The sequence below is a fragment of the Phalacrocorax carbo genome, chromosome 1, assembly GCF_963921805.1.
Source record: "Phalacrocorax carbo chromosome 1, bPhaCar2.1, whole genome shotgun sequence".
Lineage (NCBI taxonomy): Eukaryota > Metazoa > Chordata > Aves > Suliformes > Phalacrocoracidae > Phalacrocorax > Phalacrocorax carbo.
In genome coordinates this window covers 185,025,062-185,042,520 of record NC_087513.1, presented here as the reverse complement: position 1 = coordinate 185,042,520, position 17,459 = coordinate 185,025,062, and the positions used below count along the sequence as shown (strand labels likewise).

At 41.8% G+C, this 17,459-nt stretch overlaps 1 protein-coding gene across 9 annotated transcripts in view; it reads left to right on the top strand.

Moving 5' to 3' along the window:
• The window catches only part of ENOX1 (ecto-NOX disulfide-thiol exchanger 1), a 378,888-nt gene that overhangs the window by 146,435 nt on the left and 214,994 nt on the right, over positions 1 to 17,459 (top strand). The window contains exon 1 of one of the 9 annotated variants that reach the window (XM_064440828.1): positions 16,683 to 16,908. The exons of the other annotated variants lie outside the window; for them this stretch is intronic. The gene's annotated coding sequence lies outside the window, so the exon portion shown is untranslated. Of the gene's footprint in view, positions 1 to 16,682; positions 16,909 to 17,459 lie in introns of those variants that run through there. 9 annotated transcript variants of the gene reach the window in all.

Sequence of the window (17,459 nt, the reverse complement as noted above, 5' to 3'; positions counted from 1 at the left end):
GAAGATAAGACGGCATTTCCTATCATAATCTACTAACTCAGACATGTGAAATCTTGCCTGTGTTTTTTCCTGATGCATGAAGCACTTCGTGGGGGAGGATGGAGAGATGGCTGGGAACACTGTCCTGACCTTGAATTTGCAGCTATATATTTATTTGAACTTACGTTCTTCCCTGAATGCTGTTTTTCCATGTGAGTGGTTGCTGTGACAAGGATGGGAAAGATGGAAAGCTGCGTGACTGTGAATAGACAATGAAAGGTTCTTTGTTACGTTGTCCTCATCTTTGGGAATCCTGCTGGTGGGAAATCTTTCTGGATCCCAGAGAGCCTGCCCAGGCTGAACCTCACACAACTATCTGGAGAGGGTAAAAAGGATGGGATTTTTGTGGAATCACAGGAATTGACACCTAATTTGGGTGTCCATGAGTTCCGTCCTGACTATAAAAGTGGCTGGAAAAAAGGGTGAAGGAAGTTAGAAATGAACTAAGAAATTTCGTATTAGATTTCATCATAAACCCTGGAAGCATGAGGGTTTTTTATACTCCTGTTTCAACATTTGTTGTAATTATATAATCTTCACAGTCTCATTCTCTAATATATACAGAATCACAAAATCACAGAATCACAGAAGGGTGGAGGCTGGAAGCACCTCAGGAGATCATCTAATCCACCCCCACAACTCAAAGCAAGGCTGCATCCAGTCAGGTTTTTAGTATCTCCAAGGATGGAGACTCTATAACATCTCTGGGCAACCTGTGCCAGTGTTTGATCACCTACACAAGAATAAAGGGGGTTTTTTTGTTCAGGTGGAATTTCCTGTATTTCAGTCTGTGCTCATTGCCTCTCATCCTGTTCCTGGATGCCACTGACAGGAGTCTGGCTCTGTTTTATTTTCCTGCCTCAGATATTTATCCACACGGATAAGATCACCCTGAGCCTTCTCTTCTCCAGGCTGAAAAGTCCCACCTCTCTCAGCCTCTCCTCACATGCTAGGTGTCATCATCTTTGCGGCCCTTCGCTGGTCTCACTGCAGTAAGTCCACATCTCTTTTGCACTGGGCAGCCCAGAACTGGACATGGTCAGATACACTAGACTCATAATAGTTGGACACCTCAGACTTATCTGTCTAAAACAATTTTTAATCTTTTCATCTTAATTCTCTATGATGGAGGTTTACGCTAACCTGTCTAGACTGGTATGGAGAGCTCAAAGACTCAGTAATTGACGTGGGAAGGGACCTCTTGAGGATCTAGTCCCATGCATCAATCAAAGCAGGGCCAACCTCTAAGTTAGTTCAGGTCCCTCAGGGCAGTGTCCCACTGAATTCTGAGACTCTCCAAGGATGGTGGATGCCACAGCCCTTCCAGGGCCTTGTGCCAGTGCTGCATCACTCTCATCAGAGAGAAGATTTTCTGTGTGTCCAGCTGGAATTTCCCTAGGTGCAACTTGTGATTACTGGCTTTTGACCTTTCACTGTGGACCCCAAGAAGGGTTTGGCTTCACTCTTGCTCTAACCCAGCTCCTTCAACCTCTCCTCATGTGCCATGTGCTCCACCTCCTACTTTCATAGCTGCTTTCCACTAGACTCACTCTGGTTTGCTAGTATCTTTCTTGTACTGGGAGGCTCAAGGCTGGACACATCATCCCAGGCATGGCCTCATGAAGGCTGAGTAGAGAGGAACAACCACTTTCCTTGGTTTGAGAGCTGACCCACTTAATGCTGAACCACATAATGTGAGGTGGCACTTCCACTACGTACTCCAGTATGTATTGCTTGAAATTTACTAGCATCAGCATGTCTTTTTTTATTATGTTACCTTAGTTTAGGTCTCTCTAAAGTTTCTCACAAACCTTTTAGATGATGAATATTAGTTATCCAAAACCTTAATTATCTTGCAGTCTTCACCGTACACATGCTTTCCTGTTCTGCTATATATTTATGGAATGCCATAAGACAGGAAGAAATCTCAAAAAAACTGTTAACTTCTTTTTTCCCTAAGATGAAAACTAGCAATTAAACATTATTCTTTTTTTCTGTCTCCTGCCCATTTTTCATCTATGACATTATGCTTCACTCATCCATGGCTGATTAGTTTCTCTGTTAGCTTCTTGTAGGACAAGTCATCAGAGACCTTTTGGAGGTTGTCTGCTGTGTTATTGTAGGATCTCAGGCATAGACAAAGAGAATTTGCTGGTAGATGCTGCACAGAGAACGAAAAGTTGGTAACCACCTGAAAAACCTTGCAAAGAGCTCTATTTTGAGACTATATGTTCTAGGTCAGCATACTCCTGGTTGCTTTGGGAATAGACTTTATGTGGCATTTCTGGAAATTTTTTATGTTATGGCATCTCCTTTCTTGTAAAATTTTCCTTAACAAAAGGATGTCACAGACAGACACTTGAGCCCACCTATGCCATAGCTGTTGACAAGACTTCTTTTGGCCAGAAGGTACTTCTGAAGAGAGGTTATGGGGCTGCTGCGAAGTAGTATTACAGTTTTACAGAGACTTGCTCACAAACGTGGCAAAGAGTCTCAACAGCTACTGCTACAAAGACACCTAATTGCAAAGTTGGCAAGTGATGAGTGGAAGTAGGGACTATGGACGGTTCAGGTGTGCGAGCTGACCTTTTGATGCTGAATAAAATGAGCAATGAAGTGGAAGAGTCCTTGAAAGTGAAGGCCAGTTGATTGTTTGCTATGACAGGGAAAAGGAGCCAGGAAGATGAACAAAACAAAAGCCAAGTGTGAGGCTAGGGAATGATCTCTGCAGCAGCATTGTGGATCAATACACCATCAGGGCATGACTGAGTTTGTCGGTGGCCAGGAAAAGGATGTTGCAGTAATTGAGACATGAGGTGATGAGAGCCTAGATAAGAATTTAAGAGCAAGGCTGTGACAGATAGGTGTGCCTCAGAGATGTTAATTAGAAGGAATCTACAAAATCCTGGTATGTCCACAGAGCAGGCAGGGCTCTGAGTGTAGCTTGTGGGGACCAGCCTGCAGAAGGCTCACTCCAGACAGGTCAGCAACCAGAAGCAGTGGAGATGTGGTGATGTGGGCTTTGATGTGGATTAGCTGTACTCAAATGGGCTATTATGAGTTCAGATGCTGCCACCACTGGATTCCTTTACTCCTTTGTTTCTGTGCTCCACATTTCTTTGGGGGGAAAAACAATTGCTTCTAAAACTCTAAGAAATTGTTCCTTTCTATTTTTCTTTTTCCCTTTGGGCTCTTTCGCCCATGTGCACAAGAATAGATGGAGTTTCCAGTTTCTAGGATTTGGTAGCTTCTCAGATCTCATTGTTTCCTGCAGATTCCCTTTCATTCTCTTGATACTGAAGTCACTAGCATGGCACTGGTAGATACTGAAGAAAACTGAAAACTCAGAGATGTTTTCAAAGTCTGGAATAAAACAGAATCTGGCCAGTTGAAGAACTGTGTGCAGGAAATTAAAAAGCAAAACCCAAACAACCTCATCTCCCCAGGGCAAATAATAAAACCAACCAAAAATACTGCCAAAGGTGGAAAAACTGATCACAGTCCTGTAGGATGTTAAACTGGGAGGTGGGCGGGAAGCAGTACAGTATAACATAGTCACTATTTCCCAGTAGCTGTAATTCAGCTCCAAGTCTTCTTTCCAAGTCACTTATCTCATTAAAATTTGTCACATGCCCTTTCCCGAGGCCCATTTGTTGCAGTTTCTTGTGAGTGGCACAGTGCTTTGTAGGGAGGCACAAGCCTTCTCACACTGGAAGCGGGAGTTCCGCAAATGACTTTAAGTCATTTGGTTTCAAGGTGCGCAGGGCTGAGCTTTACCCACCGCGCCAGCTGAAATCATGATCCTCCCCTAACAGGCAAAGGCTGTGTCTGTTAAGGAACAAGCGCTGCCTTCAAACAGGTCATAAATACGTCCATGGGGTTAATATTTGTTTTCATTTACAGTGGCATAGGAATGAGTCTGTTTTACATTCTCCTGCACATATGTGACACACGTATGTAAACAAAGGTAGAAACTTCAGAAGTGTGAGTAAGACCGGGGATTACTCAGGGAAAAATCACCATTTAGAAATTCTTTGTTGCATCTGCCATAGATTATTTTTCAAAGAAGTCTGAAAACTTTGAATTAACCTTGGTACTTTAAGTACAGTTTCTAGGGAGCCATAATAAAGCTTATGCTCTAATACCTTTCAAAGTGAGTGAGTAGAAAAAAAATCAGCGGGAGCAGAGGGATGCAGCAGCATTGGAAATGTCACCCGTGACATTTAAACTTGAATTAATCTGCTGTGGCACTAGTAACATTTGTTGGTGACTTAGGAAGAGGATGTTTGCAGTGGTGGGTGGGATCACAGATGTCATCTGGTTTTAAGGCCTTGGATGAACCAGTTTCCCTGTGTTCGTGGTGCTGACAGGGAGTTTTTTACTGAAGCAGAGAAATCCTGCTGTAACGGATAGTTATCAGGCTGTATGCTTTAGTCCACTGTGGGTGATAACCGGATCCCTTGGCTGTTCAGTTCTTCAGCTGTGATCTGTTTCTGCGGTACAAGTCCATGTCAGTGAAAACTAGACAGAGGCCACCAAACAGCCATTGAACAATTTTTCTCATTAATACTTGCCAGAGTGTTTGTCCTATAAGAAACACAGAATTAAAGCCATTTCTAATCCCTGAGCTATGCGTTCCACAGGGGTGATGCAATTTCAGCTGATAGCATAAATGGATTATAATGAAATTTGCATGTAGCCATTGCAGGGCTTTCTCCTTTAAAAGCAGAGAGACCCCAGCTCTTTTTTGGGGTAGCATTTTAGAGGGAAGCTCTTTGGTGTTTTTGCTTTAAGGTATTGTTTCCACATTTCTTTTTTGCCCTGCAGTTCTGAAATTTTGGCAATAGATGTAGACTTCAGTCCCAACCCTGACATTTTCATTTTTAAAATCTAAGACTCAGCAGCATTTGGTTTCGCCCTAAGTCTTAAAGAAAAAAAGGAAACCCAAACCAAATACAGGATGAAGTCTGGTAAGTTCTTTGCAATGTATCATTCCAAATGTAAGAGTCAGATGTCACCAATTGGGATTATTTGTCTTAAACTCTGGCAGCTTTACATGTCAGGGAAAAATTAAATTTCATTCTGCTAGACTTGCCCTATGCCGTTTCATTTAGCAAGTTGGCAAAAACAAGTGTATATGGTTGGCCTACACATGCACACATTTTGATGACTGGATTATGTCATTTATTTGCTATGCTACTCTTGGTAAAATGTGTATTTGTTGTACTGCTTTTGATATTGTTTGATATTTTGTTAACAGGAAAAGAATGGAAAGAGTGGGTAAAGCTCTTAGGTAAAGCAGAGGGTCCTCAGTCCATTTGGGAAGTGATGTGCTGTCTCAGTTTTGAGTTTTTCTGGGGGAATTAATTGGTGTCTGCTGGAACCAAGCCTGAAAGTATCTTTTAAATTACACCAGTGCATTGCCTATCCTCTGCAAGCTGGAGTCCTGGCAGGACTTGGCGTGGTAGGTCCATCCACTGTACTTCCAACACCAGCAGTGTGGGAGTCTTCCCCAATGCCTTGCTGCAGGGCAGTTCCTCCTAAAGGTAACTGATTCCTGTTGCACTACCTTCGAGCCTTTAGTTGGTGTAAAGAAGCCTGAAATGGAGTAGGAATCTGATGTAGGTCTCTTCTAAGAAACACAAATAGTTTTTCATACCTTTTCCCCCTCTGTCCATCTCTCTTCTGAGATCCACCATAAGGGTGGAAAGCTGACTTCTCAGAGGAGTAGAACTCTCTTAAAAAGTGTTCATCCAGGGCAGGTACTCTGTGTAAAGGTGATAGACTGTCCCCAGCTGAGGGCCATTTTCCAAGCTGAAAGAAAGAAGTATAACATTAAAAGCCAAGTATGGCTTAAACCAAACCAAAACAAACAACACCTGCAAAAACCAGAAGTCTGCCAGATTCCAGAGTCCTTATCTTTCAAGTCTGCACTTACGACCCAGCAAAATATGATAAATTATAATGAAGAGTATAGAGCCCAGAAAATTCTCATTAATTATAATGCTGGGCTTTTATTTAAAATCTACTGGAATAAGTAGAAGCATCACAGATTTCCTAACTACCCAGGTCTTCAACTGGGTTAATGCTTTAGTAAGCAAAGGCTGGAGCCTTTATTCCATCCTTTGAAAACAGAGTTGAAATTAATGGGTAAAACTGTAATTATTTTAACAAGGACCCTAAACTGTGTTAACAAGGGCCATCTAATCCCAGGTAGGCACATTAAAACCCTGCGGTGCAAGGGAATAGGGCTGGCAGAGTGGGACCCTTCCTGTGTATTTAGAAATCTGCTACATTTTGATGCGATATTTGTTAATGAATGAAAAGGTCAAGGATAATTGCTGCAGAAAAAAGCCATTTATCATCATGCCTGGGCAATACAGGGGGTACCCTGAGGGTCCAGGTTTGCAGGATTGCAGGTACTATATGCCAGACCAAGAGCTTGGAGGCAGGACTATGCTGCTGTTCTCTGGATCTTGTAGTAGCTTTAAAAAATTGCGTTCAGCAAGCTTTGCTCCCCACTGCCATCTCCTGTCCCAACAAATTCTTGTCAGCTTGAGCCCAGATAATATATCAATCAGGGAGACTTTTCAAAGCAGGAATTGGCCATTATATAGCTGATTGCATAGAGCCTGAACACGAATGCAGACATGGATTCTGCTGACAAGCTTGAATAACACAAGGTAAGACTTAGCAAAGCCTGGATTCTTGTGGTGTTACTGACCCATTTTCCCCCAAATTCTGAGAGCAGGTGTGTGATTGAATGTACATGATGTAGTATAGTGAGTACAGATGTCCTGGTGTCCAGAAATTACTTGTGGCCGGGAAAGAAAGCCAACGAAGAGCTGCATTTACCTCCTTGGTGACAAGGCAGAGCGTGGATGGGAGAGGAGGTGCATTTGACACGATTGCAAAAAGCAAAGTGCCATCCCTGCCTGAAGGTGCTCCAGCCTGCGTGAATGGTTGTGTTTCTCTCTCCAGCATGACACAGGGCAGAGGCGTCACCGCTGCTGGTGCAAGGCACACGATGGCAGGGATTGAGCTAATCGTAACATCTCCCCTGCCTTTGCTGTTTCTTCTCAGTCAGTTGCCATCTGTGTTTCCCCCTGCACCTCAGCAGAGCTGAGGAGCTGCCCGCAAACCCCCAGCTCTGCTTGTGGTCTGCATCCCCTAGGAATCCAACCACAATCCCAAATGTCCCCGAGACACTATTTTGGATGAAGAAGGTGGTACATTTTTGTCCCCTTTGCAGGCAGTTTGTATTTTTGGTAAGAATCCTTTTCTTTTAGCATCTTTTTTTTTTTTTTTTTTGCATTTATTTTGCCCCTCTTCTGTCTCCCTTATTCCTGCCTAAGCTCAAAAAAGACACATTATATCTGAGTTGTACTCTGCAAAGCATGGATTTGAAATTAACAGAATGAGTTAGTCCATTCCCAGTTTATTAAAAACTGTTTTTCTGGGACTGATAAGGAAACCAATTAAAAGCCATGAAGTCTATTTTCATAATAATGCTAAATGGGGCACTTCGTAAATTGAAGATTCACCATGCAAAGAAAAAGTGATTTATTATAGTTTATTAAAATGAGCCCAGGATTCTTTAAAGAGCAGAGTATTTACTTTTTTTCCTCCTGTTTTGAAATTTGTCCTTAATTCTTGCTCCTCTTTCAAGCAAACTTCCTGCAAACAGCCAGGAGGCAGTTCAACAGCTGTTCCGTAGACTGAAAGTGAAGGGATATTTGCTTGAGGACACGGCAGAAGAGGGTGAATTGTATGCAGTGAACAAATAATTTATTAGGTTGACCCCATTTCTTCTTTGTCATTTATCTGTGAACAGATCGCAATTTCGGCAGTGCTGTTTGTTTTTGAGAATTTGACACAGGAAAACATAAATAAACAAATGTGACTGCTGAATTTCTCATGAACTTTAATCACTTATACAACCAGCTAGTCGCAGAATCACAGAATGGTAGGGGTTGGAAGGGACCGCTGGAGATCATCTCGTCCAACCCACCTGACTGAGCAGGCACACCCAGAGCAGGGGGCACAGGAATGCGTCCAGGCAGGTTTTGAATGTCTCCAGGCAGGGAGACTCCACAGCCTCCCTGGGCAGCCTGTGCCACTGCTCTGGCACCCTCACAGGAAAGAAGTTTTTCCTCATATTGAGGTGGAACTTCCTGCATTCCAACTTGTGCCCATTGCCCCGTGTCCTGTTGTTGGGCACTACTGAAAAGAGCCTGGTCCCATCATCCTGACACCCAGCCTTCAGGTATTTATAGTTATTTAAGAAATCTTCCCTCAGTCTTCTCTTCTCCAGACTAAACAGTCCCAGGTCTCTCAGCCTTTCCTCATAAGGGAGATGCTCCAATCCCCTGATCGATCACCTTCATATCCCTCAGCTGGACTCTCTCCAGTAGTTCCCAGTCTTTCTTGAACTGGGGGGCCCAAAACTGGACAAAGTACTCCAGATGTGGCCTCATTAGGGCAGAATAGAGGGAGAGGAAAACCTCTCTCGACCTGCTGGCCACACTCCTTTTGATGCAGCCCAGGATACTGTTGGCCTTCTTGGCCACAAGGGCACATTGCTGGCTCAGGGTCACCTTGCTGCCCACCAGCACTCCCAGGCCCTTCTCAACAGAGCTGCTTTCCAGTAGGTCAGCCCCCAACCTGCACCAGTGCATGGGGTTGTTCCTCCCCAGGTGCAGGACCTTGAGCTTCCTTTGCTGAATTTCATTATTCATATTGTGCATATTGGTTTGCTCTTTTAATTGGATACATGGTAGTGGTTTCAGTCTCCTAGATGAGTAGGATTTAGTGATCTCTGGGATAAATTAATGTGGAAAATCAAAATGTATTTTTTATAAGACTTCTGCAGAATCATTTTTGAATTCCAGCCACAGAATTATTTTTTAAAGATTTGGGGAATGGGAAGCAGACTGGAAAGAAATTAGTGAAACAGACAAATTTATTTCTCCTCTTTCAGATAGACGTGTGGAGAAGGTTGGTTATTCTGAGAATTTCTATTAGGGATTTAGCTATCTTAGTCAGCAGATATGATTGCAAGTATAATGCTCATGCTTTACAGCAGTTTTAAAGTTAAAAACAAGAGGGTTTTATTGATACTGTCTGTAAACAGTGTTAGACGTTTCACTCATGTCTAAATGCCATGTGCATATTAAGTGCCTATTCTCCTAGCAATAAACATGGTTTAGTAAAATTTATATTTTGATGTGCATGGAAGTAAATCAGCAGAAGACTGGGTGAACTGAAATGTGTAAACTTCTCTAGCTGAAAGAACCAAATTACCAAAATGCAAAACTAGTTACCTGTATCATTAAGAAGCATGAGTACAGACAATTTTTATTAGAAAAAATTATGGGAAGCAATTGGCTAGAGGGTGATTGCAGGAGATAGTCTCTGTATTAATTGGCTTGTTCAGGATGTGCACAAAATCCGATTTACCAATCATTTGTAGTTTTTGTAAATGATAATATTATGGCAATTAAAGGATGAATCATTTTTACATGATGTTGCTATATTAACTTAAAGTGATCATCTGGGTTTAATTCAGATCTAAGAAGAAACAATTTATTTAAAAATGTTACCTTTCAGGTCTCATTTCTTCATCTGCACTCTGAATGCCTATCCTTTTTTCTGCTATGTATTGTGGGTTCTCATGCTTAGGCTGCAGATCCTAAGGGTGTTCGTATAAACAGATGTTCCTCGTATCCTGTCTGGGTTATTTTTTTCCCCTTCTTTATAGAAGTCATAATTCTACTGTATGTAGTGCTGTAGACGTTTTCATGGTAGAAAGCCACAGTGTCTTTCATAAATGCCGTTTCCCATGATGGACCAAAGAGCGTGCGGATCCCACAGTGATAGATGTTCATTTGAGACAGTCTGGGCAGCAACAGGAGGAAATAAATACGTGAGATGCTGAGGTAGTGCCTCATGTGAGAAGGACGTAGTTAACCTTAGGGGGAAACAGACTAAAATGTAAAAACAAACTTATTACAAGATATTTTACCCAGTAGGATGGAGAGAAAAGTAAAATTCTGTTCTGTAAAGGTCTTTTTTTTTACCCTGCGCTTCACCTATTTCACTTTCAATTTGCTGAGATTTCCTCTGCACACAGAGCAATTATTTTTCTCATGTCTATATGACTGACCGGGGGGGCTTAGCTAAAAAGGAGGCTTCTCCTTGGCTTCAGTCCCTGAGGGTCTGCCATGCAGGCTAGCACTGAAAAGCTCTGTTGGTTAGCTGCGGGAGGAAGGGGTCTGCAAGCTCCAAATCAAGAGATGTCTCATACTGAAGAGGAATCACGGAACTCTATCCTTGGAAATGGGCTGAGGATTGATGGATTTTTGGAGGGTTTTTTTTTCCTTTAACTCTTGGAGCAGGTGGAGGAATGATGGATTTTGTTTTAATCTAGCCCTGTAGGATGAGAGAAAATGAAGCTCTGTTGAACTGGCTGCAGAAAAAAAAAGCCTGTGAGTTTGCTACAAATAGATAAAATGTTTCTCACAGTTTGTAAAAACTGCAGTAAAAAATGAACTGAGAAATAGAGACAGCATGACTTTTGTTTATAAATATTTGTATTTCATGCTGAGAATTCCTTCAGCTGTGTACATGCATTTAAAAATATCTGAAGATTAGAAAAATCTAACTCTGACAAAGTAAATTCAATGGATTACATGTTACCAGAACTTAATCACTCTGCTGGGCAGCTGTTCACGCACAGTGTCCTTGTCGTTCCTGAGCCCAATTCCCTCTGAACCTGTGCTCACAATTTGGCACTGCATTTTGCAAACCACTCATTAACACTTGCCTTTGTGGCCCTCGATGGGTGAGCCATACAGTGATCTAAACTGGCTGCAGTCTGAACAAGTGTTTTTGCAAGCCTATTTGTTTTAGGAATTCAAGGTTCTCCAGGATAGCAGGGGAAAATAAGGCATTAGCACTAGATAATTTCCATGTTACGATCTTCAGTCATGTGTCTTCACCCACTTTTCATGCGTCCTCTCTTTTTCTTTTGTCCTTCTCCCCTTTCCCTGCCAAGCCACCCCCAAGCATGGAGGGTCTTCTTCCTTCCACCTTCTCCTCCCAGCTTGTGTCCATTTTGCATGTTCTTATTCCAGTGTTCTCCTCCTAAACATTAATTATCTGCTCAAGTTCTGTTAATAGGACGCTACAGATACTAAGCAATATAGACTATAATATATCCAGTGCTTTACACTGTATGTCAAAAGTGGTTGCAGGTAGCTGTTAAAATCCTACAGTTATCTGCTAAAAACAAACTCTATGGAAAGTAGAATTTTTTTTTCCCGTCCCAAACACTCATTACTTTCCATATCTTACCTCCACTGAAAAGGATGGCAGTACTTTCACTGGCTTTGACAAGGAGATGTCTAACTACCTGCCCGTTCTCAAATATACTCAAAGGTCACAGCAGGAGGCATTTTTCAGGAAGGTTCGGATTCCATCCTGAGCCCTGAGCGTGCACCCGGGGGTTTCAAAAGGATGCGGCGGAGAAGGTTAAGCTATCCAGAAATCCTCTCTATAAATATTGATGAGGGAGCTGTGGGGAGCTCTGCTGTGTTGAAAGATGCTACTTTAATTTGGAAAACACGGTGAGGAAGGAACTGAGCTCTTCTGAAAACCCATGTCTGTGGGTGCCGGGCAGCTGGGAACATGATGCTGAGTAGTAAAATGCTTTATCAATATTGTGATGGGGATGAAACCTCCATGGAAGGGGATAAGTATAGAGCAGAGGTACCTTTGTGCCTCTATGGTTTATTTTGGAGGATTTCCAGTCATTCTAACAAGCTCACCATCTCCTGGTGTCTCTTGGTGTGCACTGACAATCTCTGTGCTTCAGCAAGACCAAGCCACTGGGGCCATAGCTGATCAGTAGTGTAGGCAGCGCTTGGTGCAAAGGGAATCTGGTGAGGATCCTTTGCAGCTCTCTCAAGGCAGAGTGAGTTCAGGACCCACAAGAAGCATTATCTACAGTTGAATATTAAAATATTTGTGTCTGTGCAAGAGTTTATCTTAACACGGTTGAATTATATCTTCAGCCTGAACTAGAAACATCTACTGCACTGAATATAAGACCCTTGACTGCGCTGAGCAGCTTATCTGTATTTGTTCTCTTTGAAAATGTTTTGTTAGCAGTCACTTACTTCTCAGAGCTGAGCAATACCAGACATACAAGCCCGTGTTCAGAGTTCTAGAGGAATAGTGTGTGTGGTTATCTCTGTTTCTTGAGTAAGGAACTAGAAAAATTGTGAATTTCAAGTGACTTTCTGAGGCATAGGCTTTCCAGGGCACCGTTTTGTCTGCCTTGTAATGTCTGGCTGACCCTTTGAATTGATGTGTTTGGACTGGTGTGCCAAAGCTGAAGGAACAACAAGCCTTCCAGAGCTGAGAAAATCATGTAGATTCATAATATATTTAGCTTACAATTAACACATGAAAACACAGAGTATATTCCTATTATTTGTCACAAATAAGATGTCATGTGTAGGAAATAAATCTCTGACAAATCTACACTCTTTTTTTTCTTTTTCATTTTGGATTTTCATTTCAGAAGACACTTCTCCTTTGAGGTTACACTAAAAATTTTATTTTTTGATGTATGTTTGGGTTCAATCACTGTTTGCCTTTTTAACACGCTTTGCCTGTTGCCCTCTATCGATACCACTGTATTTGTCTTCTGAAGCTTGTCCCCAATGCATGAATTTTTGGATGTCTTTGTGTATATAATGGATTTTAAACTACCTCTCTTTTAAACTGTGCTGCTCCTGACATGTAGAGCAGCACTGGAGAGGAGGCAGAGACGGAAAATGTAGTGCCAATGAGCTTCCTCCCCAGTAAGCATCACTCCTGTAGGTGATCCTCTCCATCCTTATCCTTATCCTGCCTGGGAGCAGACGGTGCCAGCACAGGGACTGGACCTGTCCAGAGAGAGGACACAAGACTAGCACAGCTCTGGTGAGGAAGAGGAGGTCATGAACACATTCCCACAGGTTTTAGTACGGAGAAAAAAAGATTGTTGTGTGTGGCCTTCTCCACTTCTGGCTACTGTGTTGTTGTAGCGGTTTCATCCCAAATGTATTGGGTGTTCTCCCATTTTTTTGACATGCCCAAAGTGAAAACTAACTTTTCTCTTTTCTCTGTTTTGGAGAAGAATCCAGAAAATACCCTACAGAAGTGAATGTCAAAGATTAGACTCTTTTGAATCATTTTCAGTAATCTGCAGATTTGTGTCACGCAGTGGCTGTTAATGTCTGCAGTCTCCAGAGAACACTCTCAGGTTGTGATGTGGTTAAATGCTAGCTAAAAATTAAGAACATTTCAAATATCTGCTTCAGAAATTTAATTATGTCATGATTCAAAATCCGTAGGCTTCAGTATCTGTAAGAATGCTACTTAATTTCCTGCAAATGCTATTGGACTTATGCTCTAATCAGCTGGAATATTTTATGCATAATCGTGTGGTGCTCAGTGCCCATAATTAACAATTGTGTGTCAATTTGTCAAGCACCATAAAAGACAAATAGGAACACAAACTGTACTCTCATTTTTCTATGGGTCAGCAAATATTTTTCATTAAAAATCCCATTTTCCAGAGGACTTCCTGAGATTACTTTGGTATTTTAGTCATTTAAAAACAAACAGTAGCCAGTTTGCAATTACATTCATTCCTGACTGGAAACTTCTCTGGATACAGTATTGCAGTTTAACTTGTGGTTTGTAAATCAGGGAGAGCAATGTTCCTTCTATAGGACGTCAGAAATATCTGGCAGGTGGCTAAATGGTCCTTTTTGTTTTCGGGTAGATGCAGATCTGGTGTGCTGCCTCTGCTCCCAGTTTGTCACGCAGGGCATTGCGAGGTGCTCAGCTCCTCGGAGGATCAGGACCTGCTCCGTTTATCTCATTGCAGCTACTCTTTCTTTTCCCCTTTTCTCTTTCATTTCTCAACTCATCTCCACTGCTGAGTACTATATAAGGTGAGGGTAGGACACGATCATTGCATTAATTTCTGAGTAGCTTGACATCAAATCACAGACAGGCATCTGAAGGAGGATAATTAAAACAAACAAACAAACAAACAAACAAACAAAATCAATCAATGGTTCCAGCAATCAGTTGCACACCCCCTCCTAATGGAGTAGAGCTGTTGGTATCACACCAGTTTTCTTCACAAGGTGAAATCCTTCCTAACCCCATTCTGTGTAGCAAGGAATTGAGCTTCAGCTGAGGCAGGTATTGAAAGGGTTAAGACATTTAGTCTAATACACTTCACTAGGCAGTCATATGTAAATACGATTGATAGAACATATGAAGGCTCAACAGATTGCTGGATTTCTATCCTGCTTGCTGAATCTGCCCATCTCAATACACATCTGTGGCTTCTGTGGGGAACTGGTTTGTAAGCAGAGTTTAGCAACTTGCCACATTCATTTTGTATACCCATCATCTTTTTCGGTCAGAAATACCAGTACAGAAAGAGTTGTTTAGAAGCAGGGGTTAGTTTTTCCTTGTTTATAGTGGGTAGTGCTCCTATAGGACCTAAACACAGAATAAATGTAAGCCAAAAAAACCCACATACCTTGAAAATCATGAAACTGGAATAGTTTGTGCATTTTCTAGCATTGTGGGTTTTTGGTTTTCTCAATTTGTTTTTCTTATCTAGTGTTCATCGTTTATTCCATAAAACTTCCAGTTACAGCTGTTGAAATTGCTGGACACCAGGCACAGTACCATGAGGTGGAGAGACTGACATTTCTGCCTCCACAGACTAAACTAATATCTCACTAATTGTGGCTGGTGACCCTCTATAATTACTTTTATATGCCTATAGAGCAAAGAAAATATGGAAGCACCTGTTTTGGGGGTGGGTGGGTGGGAAATGTGGAAATTCTTTTGGCTACCCAACTGCCTTGAAAGTGGAGTGACTGAACTGAGTTTAAGTCATAACTGAAGAGCAAGGGATCAGTGTGGCTAACCTGGGAACCTGGGATTTGTTTGTGGAGTTTCAGTCGTACATTTAAATTTTATGATGTATGATTTGTAGTTAGGTGTTGAACCAGAAAGCAAATGCAACTGAAGGGGAAGGAGGATGCGGGCAAATTGTTCGTGACTGCAAAATGGTGCACCTCCAGCCAGTTTTTAAAGAACTGCTTGCTGGGGATGGAGTGGCTGCGATTGCAAGGCTCTCTGAGTATATGAGCCTTTTGATAATGCTGTCAAATGCCACATATTGGTTCATTCTGTGGATTCTTTTCTCACTGGGAACTGTACTAAAACTTCTAAGAGGTTTATGAAACTGCTATTAGACAGAAATATTTTTTCTAAATGGGATTAAGTCCAAGATTCAGTCTTTAAAGATTCCCTACGTTCCATAAACTATCACAGTCCTTCTCCCGTGTGCCTATACCCACATTTATTTTCTTAACACTCTTCTTTGAAATTATTGGTGAAAACTTGGCTTTTCCTTTTGATCTCTTTTTTTGATCTTTCTGGTGCACTTCCCCCTTCTATTCAAAATGTCTTTGACTTCTCTACTCTTACTTCTCACACAGAAGTTAAATCCTATTCCAGCAGAGCACAGCAGAAGTAAAAACTGTGTATTTTGATGTGATGATATATCCCAGTGCACTTGACACAATGTTCAGAATAAATCCTTACTTCATGCTGGATAACTCGTACCAGGGAACAACTTTTTGTAATGTGTATGTTTCTGTGTAAATATTAAATGTCACCTCTGTATTATAAATATCAATTGTGTGTTTATAACAGAGCAGTGACCACAACATCATTCAATAGGCAAGGTTGTCAGTCTAGTACTACAACTGAGATTTAAACAATTTCTTGAAAATTTCATTTGGAGCATCCCCCACTGATGTTGTAATCACTATCTCTTTTTATGCTTCTGGTGATGGTTCCATGTGTTTGAGGTGGATCGTAGGATAACTGTGCAGTTGCAGAGATTGAAGATAAGCTTCATAGTCTACTAGTTCAAAGTCAGGCCAGGGTGGTAGCTGTGAAGTCCCGTAAACATCTGACAGCAGGTCAGTTGACGACATAGAGGTCTCATTCCAGCTCATACTGAAAGTGGACTTCATCATATAAAGCACAAGTAGCAGTGATCAAAATCCTCTGAGGCTATGTTTTTTTCTCCCTGTATTTAGAAAACAAAATACTCTGACTTTGTCTTTGCCCGGGATTTAGGAAAGGACATTAAAAACTAGGGATTAGCATCTCCCCTTATCAGGGAGATGAAAGAATAACAGCTTTGGGATATAAGGCTTGAACTATCTCTTGGTGCATGGAGTTCACAGACATACAGTCTCTTCATAAAGGCTTAATTTTAGAAGTGTTTGAGGCCTTTTCTTTCCACTTTTCCCATTGGAAGGCTGATTCCAAACCAAGTTAATGGCTAGGAACCTTATTAGTGTTCCTAGCCTAAATATGTTCATGAGCAACCTTTATCCATTTGTTTTGTGACACCATTACCTTTTATCCTGAATAGTTCTTTATTAATAATTAATAGAGTATTAATTAATATTTAACAGAGAGTAAACATATCCTCCCTTACTTTTCCCCTTAGCTGTTCCTCTTCATTTTGCTAGACTAAACAATCTAAGCCCCTCTAATCTCCCTTCAAGAAAAAAAAAAGCCCACTCCAAACTGATGTTTGCAGCCTTTTTCTACACCTGGTCCATTCTCATTTTATGATGACGATGGCCAAACTCCAGGTTGCGAAATGCATGTGACTCCTAAGCTCTTGCAATGTGTCTCTTTTGCTGATTATCCAGTGCTAGTGCTGCTGCCCAAAATGCAGAAGTGGCTTGCCAGCACTGCAAGGTAAGAAAATAGAATAAATAGGCACAGGATCAATGTACAATGCTGTGATATGTGTGATGCTTCTAGTATGAAGCAGCAACTTCTATCTCTGCTATGTATTCCACTGTGCCAGCAGGACCTCCAGACTGAGGATGCAGGAGCAAGGTAGGAGATGGTATTTCAGCGGGAAGAGATGTGCAATAGGAGGGAAGGATGGAGGCTGATAAGGTTGAAGCAATCTTTTGGAGAGGTGTAGGGCACAAAACATGAAGACGAGGGGGATGCATCCTCTGGGCTGTGAACATTTTGCAATGAGCTTACAGACCATTGCCTAGATGAAATGTTAATGTACATAGTCTGGAGGCCAGCTGTCCTGCTAGCTTTAGCACCCTAGGATGTGTCTATATGGCAGACTGCAGTAACACCTGAGCTGTGTGAAGACACTAGCCATGGTGCTGGGAGGCTGTTTTAGTGTGATATTGCACCTGGGCTGATTAGCCCTTCTCACATAGCCAGGCTGTTTCCACTGCCAAGGGTGGCTGCTATGGTCCACCTGACCTTGGATATCGTGG